The sequence below is a fragment of the Eriocheir sinensis genome, chromosome 42, assembly GCF_024679095.1.
Source record: "Eriocheir sinensis breed Jianghai 21 chromosome 42, ASM2467909v1, whole genome shotgun sequence".
Taxonomy (NCBI): Eukaryota; Metazoa; Arthropoda; class Malacostraca; order Decapoda; family Varunidae; genus Eriocheir; species Eriocheir sinensis.
Window position 1 is genome coordinate 3,209,871 of NC_066550.1, and position 22,500 is coordinate 3,232,370.

General features: G+C 45.4%; 1 long non-coding RNA gene across 1 annotated transcript in view; it reads right to left on the minus strand.

Moving 5' to 3' along the window:
* LOC127009830 (uncharacterized) overlaps positions 1 to 22,500 on the minus strand; it is a 68,157-nt gene that overhangs the window by 35,370 nt on the left and 10,287 nt on the right. Inside the window, exon 2 of the long non-coding RNA XR_007762467.1 lies at positions 7,161 to 7,395. This is a non-coding gene — a long non-coding RNA (uncharacterized LOC127009830). The remainder of the gene's footprint in view (positions 1 to 7,160; positions 7,396 to 22,500) is intronic.

Genomic DNA, 22,500 nt, shown 5'->3' on the forward strand with positions numbered 1-22,500 from the left:
AGGAAGGGAAGGAAGAAAGGAAGGGAAGGAAGGAAGGAAGGATGAGAAGGGAGGGATGGGAAGGGAAGAGAAGGAAGGAAGAAAGGAAGGAAAGGAAAGAAAGGGAAGGAAGGAAGGGAAGAGAAGGAAACGAAGGAAAGAAAGAAGGAAGGAAGGGAAGAAAGGGGAATAGGAAAGGAAGGAAGAAAGGGAAACAGGAAGGAAGGAAGGAAGGGAAGGAAGGGAAAGAGAAAGGAAGGAAGGAAGGGAAGAAAGGGAAACAGGAAGGAAGGAAGAAAGGGAAGAAAGGAAGGAAGGAAGGAAAGGAAGAAAGTAAGGAAGGAAGGAAGGAAGGGAAAGAAATGAAGGAAGGAAGGAAGGGAAAGAAAGGAAGGAAGGAAGGAAGGGAAAGAAAGGGAAGGGGAAGGGAAGGGAAGGGAAGGGAAGGGAAGGGAAGAGAAGGAAAGGGAAGAGAAGGGAGGAGGAAGGGAAAGAAAGGGAAGGGGAAGGGAAGGGAAGGGAAAGAAAGGGAAGGGAAGGGAAGGGAAGAAACAGAGGAAGGAAACTAAACATAAAACAATGAAACTTTTAGACGCAAGCAGTTTTTTCCTCTCTCTCTCTCTCTCTCTCTCTCTCTCTCTCTCTGACTTTTTTTTATCAAGTTTTGAATGTACGAAAAGTCATCCATAGATTCATAATGAGAGGAGGAGGAGGGAAGAGGAGGAGGAGGAGGAGGAGGAGGAGGAGGAGAAGGAGGGGAGACAGGAGAGAAAGAGATGAAAGAGAAAAAAAAAAGAGAAAGGGAGTGAATGAGGAAGGGACGAAGGGAAGGGAGCGAAAGAGGAGGAGGAGGAGGAGGAGGAAGAGGAAAAGAGGGAAGGGAAAAGGGAGGACGAAGAGGAGGAGGAAGAGGAGGAGGAGGAGGAGGAAGAGAAATAGATCGATACTTTATAGACAAAAAAAAAAGATGAAGAGAAAAGAAGAGAGAAAGAGGAAGAAAGAGGAACAAGGAAAACAAGAAGAACGAGAATGGGAAAAGAGAAAAGGAGAGGAAAAAAAGGGAGAGAGAGAGGGAGAGGGAGGGAGGGAAAGTGCACGAAAGAGGGGAGGAGAGGGAGAGAGGAGAGAGAGGGAAAGGGAGGAGGAAAGAGGGGAGGAAGGAGGAGAGGGAAGGAGGGAGGAGGAGGAGGAGAGGGAGGGGGAAGAGAGGGGAGGAAGGGAGGAAGGGAGCGTAGGGGACAGAGGAGAGGGGGGGATGGGGCAGAGGAGGAGAAGGGAGGAGGGGAGAGGAAAAAGCGGAGGAGGGAGAGGGGAACGGAGAGGAGGGTACAGAGGAGAAGGGAAGGGGGGAGAGGAGAAGGGATGGGGGGAGGGAGGAGGGGAAGGGAGTGGACGGTACAGAGGAGAGAGGAAGAAGGGGGGAGGGGAGAGGACAGGGAGGGAGGAGGGGAAGGGAGTGGACGGTACAGAGGAGAGAGGAAGAAGGGGGGAGGGGAGAGGCAAGGGAGGGAGGAGGAAGGTAAGGGGAGGGAGGTTGTCAAAATTGTGGTAAATGTTAAATTGACGTGAAACACACTTACCTGAGCGCGGCGAGAGATGGGCGCGCACCTGCATTGCTAATTAGTCGCTTTCTCACACCTGCGGGACACGGCGGTGGTGGTGGTGGTGTTAGAGCGACCAGGGTGTGTCCACTACCACCACCACCACCACCACCACCATCACCACCATTCTCACCACCAATATAGTCATCATCATCATCATCATCATCACTATCATCACCACTGCAATCATCGGTCATTGTGGAGCGGCCTAAGACTACCCACAAGACCACCTATCAACCCGGGCTCGAGATCAACATTAAAGAGGGTGAGTGATGAGTTCCGGGGGGGTGGGGGGTGGGGGGGGCAGCGTGGGATCAGCGAGATGGCGTCACTGTAAACATTTGCCCGTGCCACTAACGCGCTGAGGCCGACCACCAGGGCTAACCAAGACAGCCTACCAGCACTATAGGCCTAACTTGTAAAAATAAATAAAAATCACATCACTACCACCATTACCATCACCACCACCTCCTCCTCCTACTACTACTACTACTACTACTTCTACTTAAGCTCCCTTGTTACACACACACACACACACACACACACACACGAAATCGGGTTATCGGGTTAAGAAAATAAGGTTTATATCCTTATTTTCCCTCTCTTTGTTATTCCATCGGAGAGGGGAGAGAGAGAGAGAGAGAGAGAGAGAGAGAGAGAGAGAGAGAGAGAGAGAGAGAGAGAGAGAGAGAGAGAGAGAGAGAGAGAGAGAGAGAGAGAGAGAGAGAGAGAGAGAGAGAGAGAGAGAGAGAGAGAGAGAGAGAGAGAGAGAGAGAGAGAGAGAGAGAGAGAGAGAGAGAGAGAGGGGGGAGAGGGGAGAGATACAGAGCTGGTGGGGAGAAGAGAGAAGATAGGAAGAGGAGGCGTTTAAGAGTGAAAATCTATACATGAGGAGGAAGAGGAGGAAGAAGAGAAGATGCAAGAGGACAAGGAAGAGGAGGAAGACGAAGAAGAGGAGGAGAAGCTGGGGTGGTAGTGGAGGAGGAGGAGGAGGAGGAGGAGGAGGAGGAGGAGGAGGACGAGCAACAATGAGTGGAGTAATCATGAAAATAAAGGAGGAGGAGGAGGAGGAGGAGGAGGAGGAGGTTAGGTTAGGTTACGTTAGGTTAGGTTAGTTTGGTATGGCAAGAGAAGAAGGAAAAGAAGGAGGAGGAGGAGGAGGAGGAGGAGGAGGAAGATTAGGTTAGATTAGTTAGGTGTAAGAGATGAGGAAAGGAAGAGGAGGAGGAGGAGGAGGAGGAGGAGGTAAAGGAGGAAAGACTATCTAGATTCAGGAACCAGGAGAAACAATAGCACCAATAGTATTAATAGTAGTAGTAGTAGTAGTAGTAGTAGTAGTAGTTTAGGAGCAGCGAGTAGCGGGCTTTTTTTTTATTATTGTTTCCTTTTTTTGTGCCCTTGAGCTGTCTCCTTTGTTGTAAAAAGTAGTAGTAGTAGTAGTAGTAGTAGTAGTAGTAGTAGTAATAGTAGTAGTAGTGGTAATCTTTGTTATCTTTATGGTAATGGTATTGTTAGTGATGGTAATAGTGTTGTTATTGCTGTTGTATCATCATCATCATCATCATCATTATCAGTAGTAGTAGTAGTAGTAGTAGTAGTAGTAGTAGTAGTTGTAGTAGTAGTAGTATCACAGGTTCCAGCAGGCCCCTTATTGAGTTAGGCGGCCCAGCGGAACATGAAAGCTGGCCACAACGAGCGGCAAACGGCAGCTAACGCAATTTAAAGCAGATCGGGAGGGAGACACACACACACACACACACACACACACACACACACACACACACACACACACACACACGTTGAGGCAGGTGGGCCGGACAGGTGGGCCGGACAGGTAACAGTGACAGACTAAGCTCCAAGGTGCAAATCTCTACCTGACTTCTCTTTATACTCAACATGGGGAGGCGGTGGCTGAGTGGTTAGTGTGAGGGCGCGGCGTACAGGTGGACAAGGGTTCGTGTTCCGCCCGCCGAGAGAAGCTAAGATTTTTGAGTCACCGTGGAGTGGCTTAAAACTACCTACATGCTGTCCTGAAGATCACCTATCAACCCGGACTCTCTGAATGGAGTAATTATGAAAACAAAGAGGAGGTTAGGTTAGGTTAGGTTAGGTTAGGTTAGTTTGGTGTGGCAAGAGAAGAAAGAAAAGAAGGAGGAGGAGGAGGAGGAGGAGGAGGAGGTGGAGGAGGAGCAGGAAGAGGAGGAGGAGGAGGTTAGAAGAAGATTCAGAAGTTAGGTTAGTTTGGTGGCAAGAGAAGAAAGAAAAGAAGGAGGAGGAGGAGGAGGAGGAGGAGGAGGAGGACGAGGAGGAGGAGGTTAGGTTAGGTTAGGTTAGGTTCGGTTAGTTTGGTGTGGCAAGAGAAGAAAGGAACGAAGGAGGAGGAGGAGGAGGAGGAGGAGGAGGAGGAGGAGGTTAGAAGTTAGGTTTGGTTAGGTTTGTTTGGTGTGGCAAGAGAAGAAAGAAAAGAAGGAGGAGGAGGAGGAGGAGGAGGAGGAGGAGGAGGAGGTGAGGTTAGGTTAGGTTGGTGTGGCAAGAGAAGAAAGAAAGAAAGGAGGAGGAGGAGGAGGAGGAGGTTAGGTTAGGTTAGGTTAGGTTAGGTTAGGTTAGTTTGGTGTGGCAAGAGAAGAAAGAAAAGGAGGAGGAGGAGGAGGAGGAGGAGGAGGAGGAGGAGGAGGAGGTTAGGTTAGGTTAGGTTAGGTTAGTTTGGTGTGGCAAGAGAAGAAAGAAAAGAAGGAGGAGGAGGAGGAGGAGGAGGAGGAGGAGGAGGAGTAGGAGGAGGAGGAGGTTAGGTTAGGTTAGGGTTAGAAGTTAGTTTGGTGTGGCATGAGAAGAAAGGAAAGAAGGAGGAGGAGGAGGAGGAGGAGGAGGAGGAGGAGGTTAGGTTAGGTTAGTTTGGTGTGGCAAGTGAAGAAAGAAAAAGGAGGAGGAGGAGGAGGAGGAGGAGGAGGAGGAGGAGGAGGAAGAAGAGGTTAGGTTAGTTTGGTGGGGCAAGAGAAGAAAGAAAAGAAGGAGGAGGAGGAGGAGGAGGAGGAGGAGGAGGAGGAGGAGGAGGAGGAGGAGGTGAGGTTAGTTTGGTGTGGCAAGAGAAGAAAGAAAAGAAGGAGGAGGAGGAGGAGGAGGAGGAGGAGGAATAGGAGGAGAAAGATTAGGTTAGATTAGATTAGAGAAGACGATCAAAGATGAGCTCAGGGGGCGGCATGAGTTAAGCAAGATGGCGCCACTATAAACACTTGCCTTTGCCATAACGAGCCAGGGACATCCTTCAGGACCCCCCCCACACACACACACACACATTACATTGACACACACCTGGACAAAGACCAGTGAGTTGAAAAGGAATGATGATGATAATAATACACACACACACACACACACATAATAATAATAATAATAATAATAATAATAATAATAATAATAATAATAATAATAATAATAATAATAATAATAATAATAATAATAATAATAATAATAATAATAATAATAATAATAATAATAATAATAATAATAATAATAATAATAATAATAAAAATAATAATAATAATAATAAGATGAGGAAGAAGAAGAAGAAGAAGAAGAAGAAGAAGAACAGATGATTTAAAAAAGGTCCAAAACTCTCCCCGATTTCATATTTTCAAACTATAATATTTTTTGGATATTATTTTTTGGGGTACGGAAAGGTAGAGTTTGGGCATCCGATAAGCTTCGCGTGGCCTCAGTGCTCCTCTCCGTAGCATTGGCCTTTTCAGCCTGTGGTGTACGGAAGGTAATATAAGTTAAGGTCAGGTAAGGTAAGGAGAGGTAAGGAAAGGTTAGGTAAGGTGAGGTTAGGTTAGGTTAGGTTAGGTTAAGTAAGGTAAGGTAAGGTAAGGTAAGGTAAGGTTAGGTAAGGTAAGGTAAGGTAAGGTAAGGTAAGGTAAGGTAAGGTAAGGTAAGGTTAGGTGAGGTAAGGTTAGGTTAGGTTAGGTTAGGTAAGGTAAGGTGAGGTAAGGTAAGGTGAAGCAAGGTAAGGTAAGGTAAGGTAAGGTGAGGTAAGGTAAGGTAAGGTAAGGAAAGGTAAGGTAAGGTAAGGTTAGGTAAGGTAAGGTACGGTGAGTTAAGGTAAGGTAAGGTAAGGTAAGGTAAGGTAAGGATAGGTAAAGGTAAGGTAAGATCCCACCACCACAATCACTACCACTACCACCACCACCACCACCATATCACCACCACACCACCACCACCACCATATCACCACCACACCACCACCACCACCACCGCCACGCAAATTAAAGGTAATCTATCAGGGCCTCAGGTAATCCTTCGCTAATACACCTGTTGTTTTTATCTATCCGTTTGTTAGTGTGTGTGTGTGTGTGTGTGTGTGTGTGTGTGTGTGTGTGTGTGTGTGTGTGTGTGTGTGTGTGTGTGTGTGTGTGTGTGTTTCGTTATTTTCTCTTTCAAATTTCAATGTTTTTTTCTTCTTTTTCATAGTCGCTTTTTTATTTTTGCTTATCAATCATCAATATTGTTTTTCTTGTTTTGTTTTTTTAAGCCGTTGTTGTTTTTTCTCTTTTATTTCGCTCATCAATGTTTTCTTCTTCTCTTACCTGACTCCCCCCCCCTCCTCCTCCTCCTCCCCCTTCATCTTCCTCCCCACTTTTCCTCTCCCCCAATCTCTTACTATTCCAAAAATCAACCCTCTCTTACCTAACTCCCCCCCTCCTCCTCCTTCCCACTCATCCCTCCCCACCTTTCCTCTTCCCCCAATCCCTTGCTATTCCCCATATCAACCTTTCATTTACCTCTCTCTGTCAGCGATTAGCATAACTAGCCACAAAGCGCCTGATCCGGGGATTAGCGAATACTTTGGTAAGCGTGTGTCTGTGTGGGGATTGGAGGCCTAATTGGGGGAAGATAAGAGGGGGATCTCTCTCTCTCAATGGGAGTAAATATATCGTACCAAGAATATTTTTAATGGTTGTCTACAATAGTTATGTATAGAAAGAGAGATTTAGGTAGGGTTGTTGTTGCTGTTGTTGTTGTTGTTGTTGTTGTTGTTGTTATTGTTGTTGTTGTTGTTGTGGTGGTGGTGGTGGTGGTAGTGGCAGTAAAGAGGAGGTTTGACTATTTGCAGATGTAGTAGTAGTAGTAGTAGTAATAGTAGTAGTAGTAGTAGTAGTAGTATCTATGAAAATAAGTAGTCTGCAAGAGGCTGGTGGTCCTGTATAAGGCAGCTCCTGTGAACCTAACCCCACCTAACGTCACCATTCATGAATTTATCTAATCTATTTTTTTTAATGTGTCTATCGTATTGGCAGAAGCAAACAGCTCCCTTATTTGTACCAAAACAACCACGTAAACAACAATAACAATAACAAATAATAACAAAAATAATGGTTGTAATAATAGTGAGAAAAAAAAAGAAAGGAAGAAGAAGTAGCAGAATTAAGAAGAAGAAAAAAAAAGACTTGGAATAATAAGAAGAAAAACTTGAAAAAGAAGAAAGAAAAAGAAAAAGAATAATTAGAAGAAAAAGAAGAAAAAAAAGAAGAATTATAAGAAAAACAACAACAACATCAACAACAACAACAATCATCAACTTACCTGTCCTCACACTCCTCAGGTAACAATCATCACCATCATCAGCTCTCACGGGGAATGGTGATGAAGGGGAAGGGGTGGAGGGGGGGGTCCAAGGGGGTGGGGGTGGGGGGTCAGGTCAAGGTGACACCCCCGGAGGTCACCATCGCGAAGGTCAATCTAGCCCCTCTTGGTGACCTTGGTAGAGAACGTTTTTGTTTGTTTGTTTGTTTGTTTGTTCCTCTCCTCTTTGGCGACGCTGGGGAAGATAGAGAACGTGAGGTTAGGTTTGTTTGTTTGTTTGTTTGTTAGTTAAGGTTATGTATGTAGGTGATGATTTTGTTTGTTTATGTTAGGTTTGTTTGTTGTTTGTTTCTTTGTTTCTTTGTTTGTTTGTTGTTTGTTTGTTTGTTTGTTAGTGAGTTGGTTATGTTAGGTTTGTTTGTTTTGTTTATTTCTTTGTTTGTTTGTTAGTGAGTTGGTTATGTTAGGTTTGTTTATTTGTTTGTTTGTTTGCTTGTTTGTGTGTTTGTTGCGTTTTTCATCTTGTTTATAAATGTATCTGCTTATTCTTCTCCTCCTCTCCTACCCTCAAATCCCCTTTCTCAGCATCCCCATACAATATATACAACTAATTTTCCTCCCCATCTCCTCTCTTCTCCTTCTCCTTTTTCTTCCTTTTTTTCCCTCACATTCTTCTTATCTCTATCTTTATCTCAATTCCCCTTTCCCCATCTACTAACTTTCCTCCCCTTAATTCCCCTTCCCCAGCATCCCTCTTTCTCATCTCTCCTCCCAGCATCATCTCTCAATCACTCACAAATTCAAAACCGCATCTCCCCTTTTTTTTTTTCTCTCTCCTCTTCCACCATCCCTACACACACACACACACACACACACACACACACACACACACACACACACACACACACACTTTATAATTGCAGTACTGGCGTGGACTCGAATACCACTTATCAATTAGTCTCATTGTTAGTTTATACGCATGCACTGGTTAGACTCTGCCCCCCCTCCACCTCTCTCTCTCTCTCTCTCTCTCTCTCCATATACATTCTCCATTCCCTTCTCTCCTCCCTCTTTTCTCCCCATCTTCCCATACCTAACTTCTCCTTTTTCCTCCCCTTCTTCCTCGCCCCTCCTCCCTCCTCTGTCAATCCTCTCTCCTCCTTTTCCCTAACCTCCTCCCTTTCCTCCTTTCTTCCCAACCTTTTTATCTGTTTGCCTATACCAACTCTCTCTCTCTCTTATTATTTATTATTGTTTATTTTTTTTTTTCTAATGTTAAGTGTAAGAGTCTGGGCACTGTTCTTCCTACATGATGTTCTGTACACACACACACACACACACACACACGCACACACACACACACTATAATCCCTATAATATTTGCTCTAATCACTTGCAAGGTAAAATAATAAATAAATAAGTAGTAAATAAATAAATAAATATAAATAAAAGATGTACGAAATATTATGAGAAACGACATCCTGGTGACCGCTTCTTTTATCGTACACACACACACACACACACACACACACACACACACACACACACACACACACACACACACACACACTTCTCCTTCCCATTTCTTCCCCTTAATACCCCTTTTCCATCATCACCTTCCTCTCTCTCTCTCTCACACACACACACACACACACACACACACACACACACACACACACACACACAGGTCACCGGCACACCAATGACCCTTCACGTCGTCAATTATGGAGTGTTTGTGACCAGCGGCGGCGGCGGCGGCGGCGGGGCGGTGAAAACTGGTGGCAGCGCTGGGATAATACAATTCGTTCCTGCCGCCCCGCCGTCGACCCGCTCCCCGCCGTCATCACCGCCGCTAAACCCACTCCCAGGTAAAGGTATTTTCTGAGGAGGTGATTAAGGTGCAGCTGATGTTGACCTAATGATGATGATGATGATGATGTTGGATGGTCTTCGTAAAGGTTCACAAAATTGACGTTGGGGGTGTGTTCTTTTCGTGTCTTTAACCCGTCCGCTGCGATTGGCATGGATTTCGCCTTCACTGGTAGCCTGGTAACACACACTCCCATGTCTTTCTCTGTGGTGGATAGTGGAGTGTTTCCCATGTGGTATTGGTGTGCTGGATATCCCTTCACTGGTAGCCTGGTAAAACACACTCCCAGGTCTTTCTCTGCCTTTGTGGTGGATAGTGGAGTGTTTCCCATGTGGTATTGGTGTGCTGGATATCCCTTCACTGGTAGCCTGGTAACATAAAGTCCCAGGTCTTTCTCTGCCTCTGTGGTGGATAGTGGAGTGTTTCCCATGTGGTATTGGTGTGCTGGATATCCCTTCACTGGTAGCCTGGTAACATAAAGTCCCATGTCTTTCTCTGCCTCTGTGGTGGATAGTGGAGTGTTTCCCATGTGGTATTGGTGTGCTGGATATCCCTTCACTGGTAGCCTGGTAACACACACTCCCAGGTCTTTCTCTGCCTTTGTGGTGGATAGTGGAGTGTTTCCCATGTGGTATTGGTGTGCTGGATATCCCCTCCCAAGGTGCAGGACTTAACATTTTTCTTCATTGAATTGTAGCAGCCACTTTTTGTCCCACTCCTGTAGCTTGGTGATGTCTTCTTGTAGGAAATCCGCGGTCAAGGGGTTAAGGTGCAGCTGATGTTGACCTAATGATGATGATGATGATGATAATGTTGGATGGGCTTCGTAAAGGTTTACAAAATTGACGTTGACGTTATTCTTATTTTCTCGCACCATAGAAAAAAAAGGAAAAAAAAAAAAAAAAAAAAAAACCCCGCATCTATTCCTCCCCAAATTCCTCTTCCCTTCTCCCATCCACACGATCTTCTAATCTCCCCCCCTTCCATACCCCTTTCCCCAGCATCATATCCTACACTAGCAAAGGATAACTGGGCTGTATGGCGTAGGAGTAATGTAAGTTGATAAGTACTGCGTAAGATGGAGGGTGAAAAGGGTGAAACGGAGAGGGTGAAAGATAATGAAAGGGTGAGAGAAAAAGCAGAAAATTACATAGGTGAAAAGGGCGAGAGGGAAAGGGAGGAAGGGAAAGAAAATGTGAAAGAGGAAGTTAAGTGGGTGAAAAGAGTGGCAGAGAGGGTGGAGGATAAAGAAAGGGTGAGAGAAGAAGAGGAAAGAGTTTGAGGGAAAGAAAAATACAGGGGAGAGGATAATGGAGAAGATAGAGGGAAGAGAGGAAAACGAGGGAGGGAAATGAGATGGAAAGGAGAGAGAGAGAGAGAGAGAGAGAGAGAGAGAGAGAGAGAGAGAGAGAGAGAGAGAGAGAGAGAGAGAGAGAGAGAGAGAGAGAGAGAGAGAGAGAGAGAGAGAGAGAGAGAGAGAGAGAGAGAGAGAGAGAGAGAGAGAGAGAGAGAGAGAGAGAGAGAGAGAGAGAGAGAGAGAGAGAAAAAAATAACACGAAGGGGCAGATACGGACGAAAAATTACATACATCTTGATTTTAGTGAAGCGTTCGACAAAGTTCCTCACCATAGACTTTTAAGGGAAACCAAAAGGATATGGGGGGGAGGGGGGGGAGGGGGTGACAGAGGAAGGGGGGAGATTCTTCTAATACTTCTTCCTATTCTTCCTTTCTCTTACTTTTTTTACGTATATTTTCTTTGCTTTTTTTATTTTTTTTTCCTCCTTTGATATTTCTCTTTTCATTCTCTTTCTCTAATGTTATTTTTTTCCTTTTCTTTCCTATCTTTATTTCTTCTCCTCCTTTCCTGTTATTTCCTTCCATTCTTCCTTTTCCGTTTATTTCCATTATTTTCTTATTTTCCTTCTTTTTCTTTATTTATTTCTCTTGTTATTTTTTCCTTTTCTTTCCTATCTTTATTTCTTCTCCTCCTTTCCTGTTATTTCCTTCTATTCTTCCTTTTCCGTTTATTTCCATTATTTTCTCATTTTTCTTCTTTATTTTCTTTATTTCTTTACACGCATTCCTCTATTTTCTTTCTATTTTTCATTTTCATTTTTAATTCCTAGTCTTTATACATTTTTCCGTTTATATTCTTCACTTTTTTTCATTTTTTATTTGTTATTTCCTTCTATTTTTTTCCATTTTCCTTCCTCATATAGCGTTTTAATTTTTTCTCATTTTCTTGATTTCCTTTCCTAGTTTTCTTCACTTTCTTCCGCTTTTGTATTTTCCTTTTTACTTCCCATAGTTTTGTTTTCATTCATTTTCATCCCACTCGACGGTGACTGAAAAATTACCGACTTGTTGATTCATGTTTCTAAATGGTCCCTCTAAGCGAGAAAATGAGTAAAAATCTTCACTCACGCAAACCATTTTATAATATATATCAACTCATTTGTGATCAGTTTATGTATCATCTATTTTGGGGGGTTTATATCATGGCAAAAATTTGGCCCGTCGCTGCTACACGGTAAGGCCACAAACTTAGCCCGTCGCTGCTACACGGTAAAGCCACAAACTTAGCCCGTCGCTGCTACACGGTAAAGCCACAAACTTGGCCGTCGCTGCTACACGGTAAAGCCACAAATTTGGCCCGTCGCTGCTACACGGTAAAGCCACAAATTTGGGCCGTCGCTGCTACACGGTAAAGCCACAAACTTGGTCCGTCGCTGCTACCGGGTTAAGGACAGCATGTGGGTAGTCTTAGGCCACTCGGCGGTGACTGAAAAATTGCCAACTTGTTTATCGCGGTGGTTAAGACGAGAACGTGCGTCTGCTTGAACGCACTTGAACGTAGCGCCATCACGCTGACCACTCAACCACCGCCTCCCCAGGTTGGTCGGTGAGTGGAACAAACTTAGCAGGTGTGTGGTAGAGGCGAACATGACTGGAACCTTTAAATGGATGTTGGATGGGGCTGTGGATGGGAAGGAAACTGAGCCATAAGCCACTCTGGAGCTGCCGTGTGTAGGCCGTCTGTCTGTCTGTCTGTCTGTCTGTCTGGCCTCTGTAGTGTCCTTATATCCTTGTGTGTGTTTGTGTTTTGTTCTTAGGTGTGTATTAAATGATCAGTTATACACACACGCACACACACACACACACACACACACACACACACACATTTTATCCACAAGAAAAATAGGGAAATAAAAATATGAGACCACACTCCTGCTAACACAAACGGAAGCCTACACCTCCTCCTCCGCCTCCTCCTTCAGTCCTTCAGCTCCTCCTCTTCCTCCTGTTCCTCCTTCCTCCTCCTTCGTTGCTTTTCTTTGTTTCTTATCTTTTCTTATTTTTCTTATCTTTTCCTCTGCCTCATATTATCCTTGACGGTGATAGTAGTAGTAGTGGTAGTAGTAGTAGTGGTAGTAGTAGTAGTAGTAGTAGTAGTAGTAGTAGTAAAATTACTACTACTACTACCACCATCACAAGCACCTTACCACCGCTCTCAATACTGTACTAGCTACTGGACGAGGAGGAGTAGAGGAGGGGGAGGGGGAGGGGGAGGGGGAGGAGAAGTAGGTCATCGGCAGCAGCAGCAGTACTACCGACAGTCGTCGTGGCGTCAGTCGTCGGGGTCAGCGATAAATGATCGAAAAAATACAAGAGCAAAAAACGTCTCAAGAGACATCGGCCAGTGAGCGGATAACACACACACACACACACACACACGCTGGGCCCGCCGGGCACGGGGTTCTGTATTACGAAACATCCGCCGACGTGAAGGAACTTTACGATGAAACTCCAGCTGCTGCTCGTATCGGCGTTGTGCTGGCAAACCTTTCTGCCCCAACAAAAGACAGCTGGCCGGGCTGCTGACTAATAGGAGGGCAGGAGGCCCCGAGTACGCTGACACCCTGCGGGAGCCAGAGGTAGTCCAGCTGCAGCATCGCTGGGTCTACCGAGCAGGCCGCCCAGGCCAGTGCGGGGCGCCAAGTCCAGAGCGGCCGCGGCGAGTCGGCGTCTCTGCGAGGCCTTGCCGGCCGGCCATGGCGGCGCGCCGCTGGTGTCACAGTGGTGTGCTGCGGGGCCACACGCCAGCCTGGCCCCGTCCTGCCCCGGTGCCGCGTGCCTGGCCGCAGGGCACGACAGGAAAGCGCTGGGCATTGCTGACGGGTATTCCGGGCCCGTCAGGGTTTTGCTGGCTGCCGCTGCCTGGCGGGCGGCGGGGCTGTGCTGCCGCTGACGCCCAGGCCGCCGGGCTGACCGCCGCTCAAAACACACAGCACACCGACTACACCCACACACCACACCACACGGTACACACAAGGGGCCGCCGGCGGTCCCAGGATGTTTGGTCTATGCGGTGTGCGTCTGGTGCCTGAAGAACTAACGCCGCATCAATGTGTTGCGCCTTCCAATAATGTAGTACACAAACTCCTTGCATGAACCTACACATTACTATAATTTTGATATTTTAAATGTGACCTACGTGTTTGTTTGCTTGTGTTTGTGTGTATTTGTTTACTTATAATCTTAAACATACATTACAATATTTTGTTCTTGGGCTACGTCAGCACACACGTCCGGCAAGGCGGCGAACACAGCCCCTGAGACACCGACGGGAAAAGTAAGTGAATAACCGACCGATTTCCTTCCGAAGAAAAGAAAACAAAAAAACCGCAAGATCAGAAAGGCACGATTAAAACCGAACAATTAATAACGCTAAATTATAAACACACGGTTAATACGAACGCAAAAAGACCGCAAGCCTAAAATGCTGCCGGAAAAGGAAAATGAACAAGCGCGCGAATCCCTCCTGATGATAAAGAAAAAAGAACGCACGATATTGAGCACAAAGAGAACACCAACCTCAGATGTTACCAGAAGAGGAAAGTGACATGAGGAACCGCGCCATTACAGATAAAAAGAAAGAGAACTGCACGATTAGGAGCGCAAATAGAACTCCAACTTAGCATGCTGGCGGAGAGGTGCGCGAGTGAGTGACCGATAATTCTCTTCCGATGAAAAAATAAATAACGCGATGATTAGAAACGCAATGAGAGCGCTATTGTGTGTGTGAGAGAGAGAGAGAGAGAGAGAGAGAGAGAGAGAGAGAGAGAGAGAGAGAGAGAGAGAGAGAGAGAGAGAGAGAGAGAGAGAGAGAGAGAGAGAGAGAGAGAGAGAGAGAGAGAGAGAGAGAGAGAGAGAGAGAGAGAGAGAGAGAGAGAGAGAGAGAACTTGGGATGATGCAGAGAAAGGTGAGTGAGGAAACGCGCCAATCCCTTCCGATAAAAAAAAAAGAAAACCCCGCAGTGATCAAGAATGCAATGAGAGAGAGAGAGAGACAACTTAGGATACTGCAGGGAAAGGGAACAGTGAATGATCGCTTCAACTTCTAATGCAAAAAAAAACCGCATTGATTTAGAACACACAAAAAGCGACAACTTACGATGCTGCCGGGAAATGAAAGTGAACAACCGCGCTAACCCCTTCCGATAATAATAATAATAATAAAAAAAAAACGATTAAAAGCGAACGATGAAAAACGAGAAATCATAAACACACATTTAACAAGAGCGCAAAGAGACCGCTAATCTAAAGAGGCTGCCGGAGAAGGTGAATGAAAAACCTCGCCAATCCTTTCCAATAAAAACAAAAGTAAAAAAAACATTGAAAGCGCACGATTAGGAAACACAGAGACAACTTAAGATGATGACGAGGATAGTACTGAAAAAGTGCGCCCATCCCCTTCTGATAAAATAAAGAAAAACTATTGAAAAAGCACGATTAGGGAACACAGAGAGACAGCTAAGATATTGACGGGGGATAGAAGTGAAAAACCGCGCCAATCCCCTTCTGATAAAATAAAGAAAAACTATTGAAAAAGCACGATTAGGGAACACAGAGAGACAGCTAAGATATTGACGGGGGATAGAAGTGAAAAACCGCGCCCATACTCCTTCTGATAAAATAAAGAAAAACTATTGAAAAAGCACGATTAGGGAACACAGAGAGACAGCTAAGATATTGACGGGGGATAGAAGTGAAAAACCGCGCCAATCCCCTTCTGATAAAATAAAGAAAAACTATTGAAAAAGCACGATTAGGGAACACAGAGAGACAGCTAAGATATTGACGGGGGAAGAAAGTGAAAAACCGCGCCAGTCCCCTTCTGATAAAATATAGAAAAACTATTGAAAAAACACGATTAGGGAACACAGAGAGACAACTAAGATATTGACGGGGGATAGAAGTGAAAAACCGCGCCAATCCCCTTCTGATAAAATAAAGAAAAACTGTTAAAAGCACACGATTAGGGAGCACAGAAAGAGACAGCTAAGATATTGACGGGGGAAGTAAGAGAAAAACCGCGCCCATACACCTTCTGATAAAATAAAGAAAAACTATTGAAAAAACACGATTAGGGAACACAGAGAGACAGCTAAGATATTGACGGGGGATAGAAGTGAAAAACCGCGCCAATCCCCTTCTGATAAAATAAAGAAAAACTATTGAAAAAGCACGATTAGGGAACACAGAGAGACAGCTAAGATATTGACGGGGGATAGAAGTGAAAAACCGCACCAATCCCCTTCTGATAAAATATAGAAAAACTATTGAAAAAACACGATTAGGGAACACAGAAAGAGACAGCTAAGATATTGACGGGGGAAGAAAGTGAAAAACCGCGCCAATCCCCTTCTGATAAAATATAGAAAAACTATTGAAAAAACACGATTAGGGAACACTGAGACAACTAAGATATTGACGGGGGAAGTAAGAGAAAAACCGCGCCCATCCCCCTTCTGATAAAATAAAGAAAAACTATTGAAAAAACACGATTAGGGAACACAGAGAGACAACTAAGATATTGACGGGGGATAGAAGTGAAAAACCGCGCCAATCCCCTTCTGATAAAATAAAGAAAAACTATTGAAAAAGCACGATTAGGGAACACAGAGAGACGACTAAGGTATTGACGATGGGAGAAGTGAAAAACCGCGCCAATCCCCTTCTGATAAAATAAAGAAAAACTATTGAAAAAACACGATTAAAAACATAAGAACAAAAGAACATAAGAACGCAAGGAGTCTGCAAGAGGCCGGTTGACCTATACAAGGCAGCTCCTGTACGCTCAACCCCACCTCACCTCACCATCCATGGCTTTATCTAACCTCTTCTTGAATGTATCTACGGTATTGACACAAGATTAAGAAGAACGAAAGGAGAGAACGACAACTTAGGATGCTGTCGGAATTGGATAACCATACGACGTCCTTCCGATAAGAAAATACAATAGCGAAGATAAAAAAAACCGCAACGAGAGAGAGAGAGAGAGAGAGAGAGAGAGAGAGAGAGAGAGAGAGAGAGAGAGAGAGAGAGAGAGAGAGAGAGAGAGAGAGAGAGAGAGAGAGAGAGAGAGAGAGAGAGAGAGAGAGAGAGAGAGAGAGAGAGAGATACTGATGGGAAAGGTATAAGTGACCAACCGCGCCAATCCCTTCCAATAAAAAAAAAGAACGCAATGATTAGGAACGCCATGAGAGAGCTCTGTTGGGATTCTTGCGGTGAAATGAAAGTGAAAAACGCGCGAATTCCTACCGATAGCAAAAAGAAAGCTACACGAATATAAACGGACGATTATAAACGCAATCTAGAGAGCGCTGTTAGGACGTTGGCGCGCTGTTAGGACGTTGGCGCGCTGTTAGAACGTTGAAGCGCTGTTAGGACGTTGGCGCGCTGTTAGGACGTTGGCGCGCTGTTAGAACGTTGAAGCGCTGTTAGGACGTTGGCGCGCTGTTAGAACGTTGAAGCGCTGTTAGGACGTTGGCGCGCTGTTAGAACGTTGAAGCGCTGTTAGGACGTTGGCGCGCTGTTAGAACGTTGAAGCGCTGTTAGGACGTTGGCGCGCTGTTAGAACGTTGAAGCGCTGTTAGAACGTTGAAGCGCTGTTAGGACGTTGAAGCGCTGTTAGGACGTTGGAGCGCTGTTACGACGTTGAAGCGCTGTTAGGACGTTGGCGCGCTGTTAGGACGTTGAAGCGCTGTTAGGACGTTGAAGCGCTGTTAGGACGTTGAAGCGCTGTTAGGACGTTGAAGCGCTGTTAGAACGTTGAAGCGCTGTTAGGACGTTGAAGCGCTGTTAGGACGTTGAAGCGCTGTTAGGACGTTGAAGCGCTGTTAGAACGTTGAAGCGCTGTTAGGACGTTGAAGCGCTGTTAGAACGTTGAAGCGCTGTTAGGACGTTGAAGCGCTGTTAGGACGTTGAAGCGCTGTTAGGACGTTGAAGCGCTGTTAGGACGTTGAAGCGCTGTTAGGACGTTGAAGCGCTGTTAGACGTTGAAGCGCTGTTAGGACGTTGAAGCGCTGTTAGGACGTTGAAGCGCTGTTAGGACGTTGAAGCGCTGTTAGGACGTTGAAGCGCTGTTAGGACGTTGAAGCGCTGTTAGGACGTTGAAGCGCTGTTAGGACGTTGAAGCGCTGTTAGAACGTTGAAGCGCTGTTAGGACGTTGAAGCGCTGTTAGGACGTTGAAGCGCTGTTAGGACGTTGAAGCGCTGTTAGGACGTTGGCGCGCTGATAGAACGTCGGCGCGCTGATAGAACGTCGGCGCGCTGATAGAACGTCGGCGCGCTGATAGAACGTCGGCGCGCTGATAGAACGTTGGCGCGCTGTTAGAACGTTGGCGCGCTGATAGAACGTCGGCGCGCTGATAGAACGTAGGCGCGCTGATAGAACGTCGGCGCGCTGATAGAACGTCGGCGCGCTGATAGAACGTTGGCGCGCTGATAGAACGTTGGCGCGCTGATAGAACGTTGGCGCGCTGATAGCACGTCGGCGCGCTGATAGAACGTCGGCGCGCTGATAGAACGTTGGCGCGCTGATAGAACGTTGGCGCGCTGATAGAACGTCGGCGCGCTGATAGAACGTCGGCGCGCTGATAGAACGTCGGCGCGCTGATAGAACGTCGGCGCGCTGTTAGAACGTCGGCGCGCTGATAGAACGTTGGCGCGCTGATAGAACGTCGGCGCGCTGTTAGAACGTTGGCGGGAATGAAAAAAACGCAGAGATGACGTCACCCATTCTTAAATACTTCTCATTTCTTCCCTTCATCCTTTCTCTCTTTTTCATTCTTTAATTTTTCCTTCCATCCATCCTGTTTTTCCTCTCACTCATTCACATTAAACGAATTTCTTGCTTTAAACTTTTCTTTGTTATTCTTTAAGCTCTCCTTTCTCTCATCCTTTCTTTATTCTTTCCATGATGAGAGGAGAAAATATGACAATGAATGCGGCGGTTTTTAATACACGGAGCCGCGGGTTAAAAGGGATATAGGAGATTGTGTATGTGTTTTTAGTGCATGGATCCGCGGGTTAAAAATGATATTGGAGATTGTGTATGTGTTTTTGGTGCATGGATCCACGGGTTAAAAGGGATATAGGAGATTGTGTATGTGTTTTTAGTGCATGGATCCGCGGGTTAAAAATGATATAGGAGATTGTGTATGTGTTTTTAGTGCATGGATCCGCGGGTTAAAAGGGATATAGGAGATTGTGTATGTGTTTTTAGTGCATGGATCCGCGGGTTAAAAGGGATATAGGAGATTGTGTATGTGTTTTTAGTGCATGAATCCGCGGTTTAAAAATGATATAGGAGATTGTGTATGTGTTTAGTGCATGGAGCCGCGGTTAAAAGGATATAGGAGATTGTGTATGTGTTTTAGTGCATGAACTATGGGTTAAAAATGATATAGGAGATTGTGTATGTGTTTTTAGTGCATGAATCCGCGGGTTAAAAGGGATATAGGAGATTGTGTATGTGTTTTTAGGGCATGGAGCCGCGGGTTAAAAGGGATATAGGAGATTGTGTATGTGTTTTTAGTGCATGAATCCGCGGGTTAAAAATGATATAGGAGATTGTGTATGTGTTTTTAGTGCATGAATCCGCGGGTTAAAAATGATATAGGAGATTGTGTATGTGTTTTTAGTGCATGAATCCGCGGGTTAAAAATGATATAGGAGATTGTGTATGTGTTTTTAGTGCATGAATCCGCGGGTTAAAAGGGATATAGGAGATTGTGTATGTGTATTTAGTGCATGTATAAGCTGGTTAAAAATTATCTACGAGATAGTGTATGTGTTTTTAGTGCATGGATCCACGGGTTAAAAGGGATATAGGAGATTGTGTATGTGTTTTTAGTGCATGGATCCGCGGGTTAAAAATGATATAGGAGATTGTGTATGTGTTTTTAGTGCATGGATCCGCGGGTTAAAAGGGATATAGGAGATTGTGTATGTGTTTTTAGTGCATGGATCCACGGATTAAAAGGGATATAGGAGATTGTGTATGTGTTTTTAGTGCATGGATCCACGGGTTAAAAGGGATATAGGAGATTGTGTATGTGTTTTTAGTGCATGGATCCGCGGGTTAAAAGGGATATAGGAGATTGTAAATGTGAATGGTTGATGGAGTTAACGAATGGAAACACTGACAGAGAAATAAGTAAAGAAAGAAATGAAGCAAGAACGAAGGAAAGAAGGATGGAGAAGAAATTTATTGGTAGATAATGAGAATAATAAATAAAAAAATAAACGTACCAGGTATATATAAACAGGTGAATAGAGAAAATGATAAACAAATAAATATCGAAGGAATGAAATTGAAAGACAAGATTATAACAGGGAAATAAGATAATCGTCACAAAATAAACATACCGACAACAAGAATAAAGAAAAAAAAATAGATTAGTCGATAAATAAATGAAAATGAACGAAATATTATGAACACACGAACGAACATACAAACAAATAACAGCAAAATTCCCGGAAAAAAAAAATAAGCTTCAAAATAATGGAACACACACACACACACACACACACACACACACACACACACACACACACACACACACACACACACACACACACACACACATAAAAACCCACATGAGCGTGAAATTCAAGTGGTGACATGTACGTGTGTAAGTGAGTGAGGAGGAGGAGGAGGAGGAAGAGGAGGAAGAGGAGGAGGAGGAGGAGGAGGAGGAGGAGGAGGAAGGAAAGGCCTGAGAGTACGTATTTTTGTGTATGTATGTAAGGTAACGTTGGGGGCATACGATATAGCTGCGCGTTGCCTCAGTGTTCATCTCCGGCTCATTTGCCTTTGAGTCTGTGGTGGGGAAATATACAAACCCCGTGTGACATCAGGGTTACCACGGTTCACCTTCCCCATGTTTCCCCAGGTAACCTAACCCAACCTAACCTAACCTCACCTAATATAATCTAACCTAACCTAATCTAATCTAATCTAATCTAACCTAACCTAACCTAACCTAATCTAATCTAATCTAATCTAATCTAATCTAACCTAACCTAACAACCTAACCTAACCTAGCCTAATCTAACCTAACCTAACCTCACCTCACCTCACCTCACCTAACCTAATCTAATCTAATCTAACCTAACCTAACTTAACCTAACCTCAGGCCTAATTCAGCCTAATCTATCTAACCTAACCTAATCTAATCTAACCTAACCTAACTTAACCTAACCTCACCTCACCTCACCTCACCTCACCTAATCTAATCTAACCTAACCTAGCCTAACCATACCTAGCCTAACCTTACCTAACCTAATCTAGCCTAATCTAACCTAACCTAACCTAACCTTACCTAACTTAATCTAACCTTACCTAACTTATCCTAACCTAACCTAACCTCACCTCACCTCACCTAACCTAATCTAATCTAACCTAACCTAACTTAACCTAACCTTACCTAGCCTAACCTTACCTAACCTAATCTAGCCTAATCTAACCTAACTTAACCTAACCTTACCTAACCTAATCTAACCTTACCTAACTTATCCTAACCTAACCTAACCTAACCTTACTACCCATTTATCGACTTGCCCGGAAAGGAGGAGGAAGCGCTGGGTGAGTTGAGCGTCGACTGACCGGACCGGGATTCGAACGAGGGGCCGGCGGATTCATAGCTGGACTCGTTAACCACAAAATCAAGCTGGGCGTTGCGTGTACATAAGCGTGTGTGCGTTTCGGTGGGGTTGTGTAGGTAACTGTGTGTGTGTGTGTGTGTGTGTGTGTGTGTGTGTGTGTGTGTGTGTGTGTGTGTGTGTGTGTGAGTAAGCATAGCAATCCCGTGACTATACAAAAAAACGTAATTGCGTGCGTCTTTGCGTGCGTGTCTTACCTGGCGTGGCGGGCGTCGTGTCGGATACGTGCGTGTGGGAGCCTGAGGGGGGGCGCGGCGCCGAGGGGGGCGGCGGAGGGGGTCAGCGGCAGGAGGGCGCGCGGTGCAGGGCGTCAAACGATGAACTGAAGGCAGAGAAGTGAACAGCGGCGGGGAGGCTGACCACCGTGCGCGCGCCTGCTCCGGGAGGGGGGAGGGGGTCAGGAGGGGGAGTGAGGGGGGGTCAGGAGGGGGAGGGGGGGTCAGGAGGGGGTTGAGGAAGAGGAGGCATCGAGGAGAGGTGAAGGAGAAGGAGCAGGAAGAGAAACATGGACAGGGAAGCACGGAAGAGCAGGCGATCAGAAATGTGGCTGGGTGGGAAAAAAGTTGGAAAGTTTCGTTTAGTCGGCGCAACATCTGTGGTCATGCCGGAGAGAGACAGAAGGGGAAAGGAACAGACCCCAGGAGACGGGACACAACCCCCGATTAATACCTGGTACCCATTCACTGCTGGGTGGACCAGACCAAATTTTCTCCCACTTCTAGATGATTTAGGACTTACAAATTTTAACAGCATCTAGACCAACCCTTCCACTAACCCCACACCAAACCTCGCTCTTCTAACTTGCCTCTAACACCTCGTAACACCCCCCCAAAAAAAACAGAGTCAGTAGCAGATTGAGGTAGATTGATAACCACATTGGGCTATACCAGACACTCGATGGGCTATTGAATCACTGTCTGGGCGATTCAGTGTGACTCCTTGGGGTAAAAGAAGCTAATTTGAAGAGTGGTTTTGGTTTAATGATGATGATGATGATAATGATGATAGTTTTTTCTCCCCCGTCCTTCAATTAAGAGGTTATTTACGAAAAGCTTTCCTCATTAAACTGCATCTTACCTCCTCCTCCTCCTCCTCCTCCTTTTCCTCTTCTTCTTCTTCTTCCTCCTCCTCTTCCGCCAACAGTTTCACCTCCTTCTAAAGCTCGTCCTCTTCCTTCTTCGTCTACCACTCCTCCTCCTCCTCTTCCTCTTCCTCTTCCTCCTCCTCCTCCTCCTCTTCACTGCTTCATCAACTTTCCTGCTATCTCTCATGACCCCTCCTCCTCCTCCTCCTTCCCCTCCTCCTCCTCCTCCTCCTCCTCCTCCTCCTCCTCCTCCCAAGGCAATCTTAACGTTTCCTCCTCCAATCATTTTTCCTCCACAGTCACTGGTGGATGTGCTGGTGTCTCCTCCTCCTCCTCCTCCTCCTCCTCCTCCTTCTCCTCCTCCTCCTCCTCT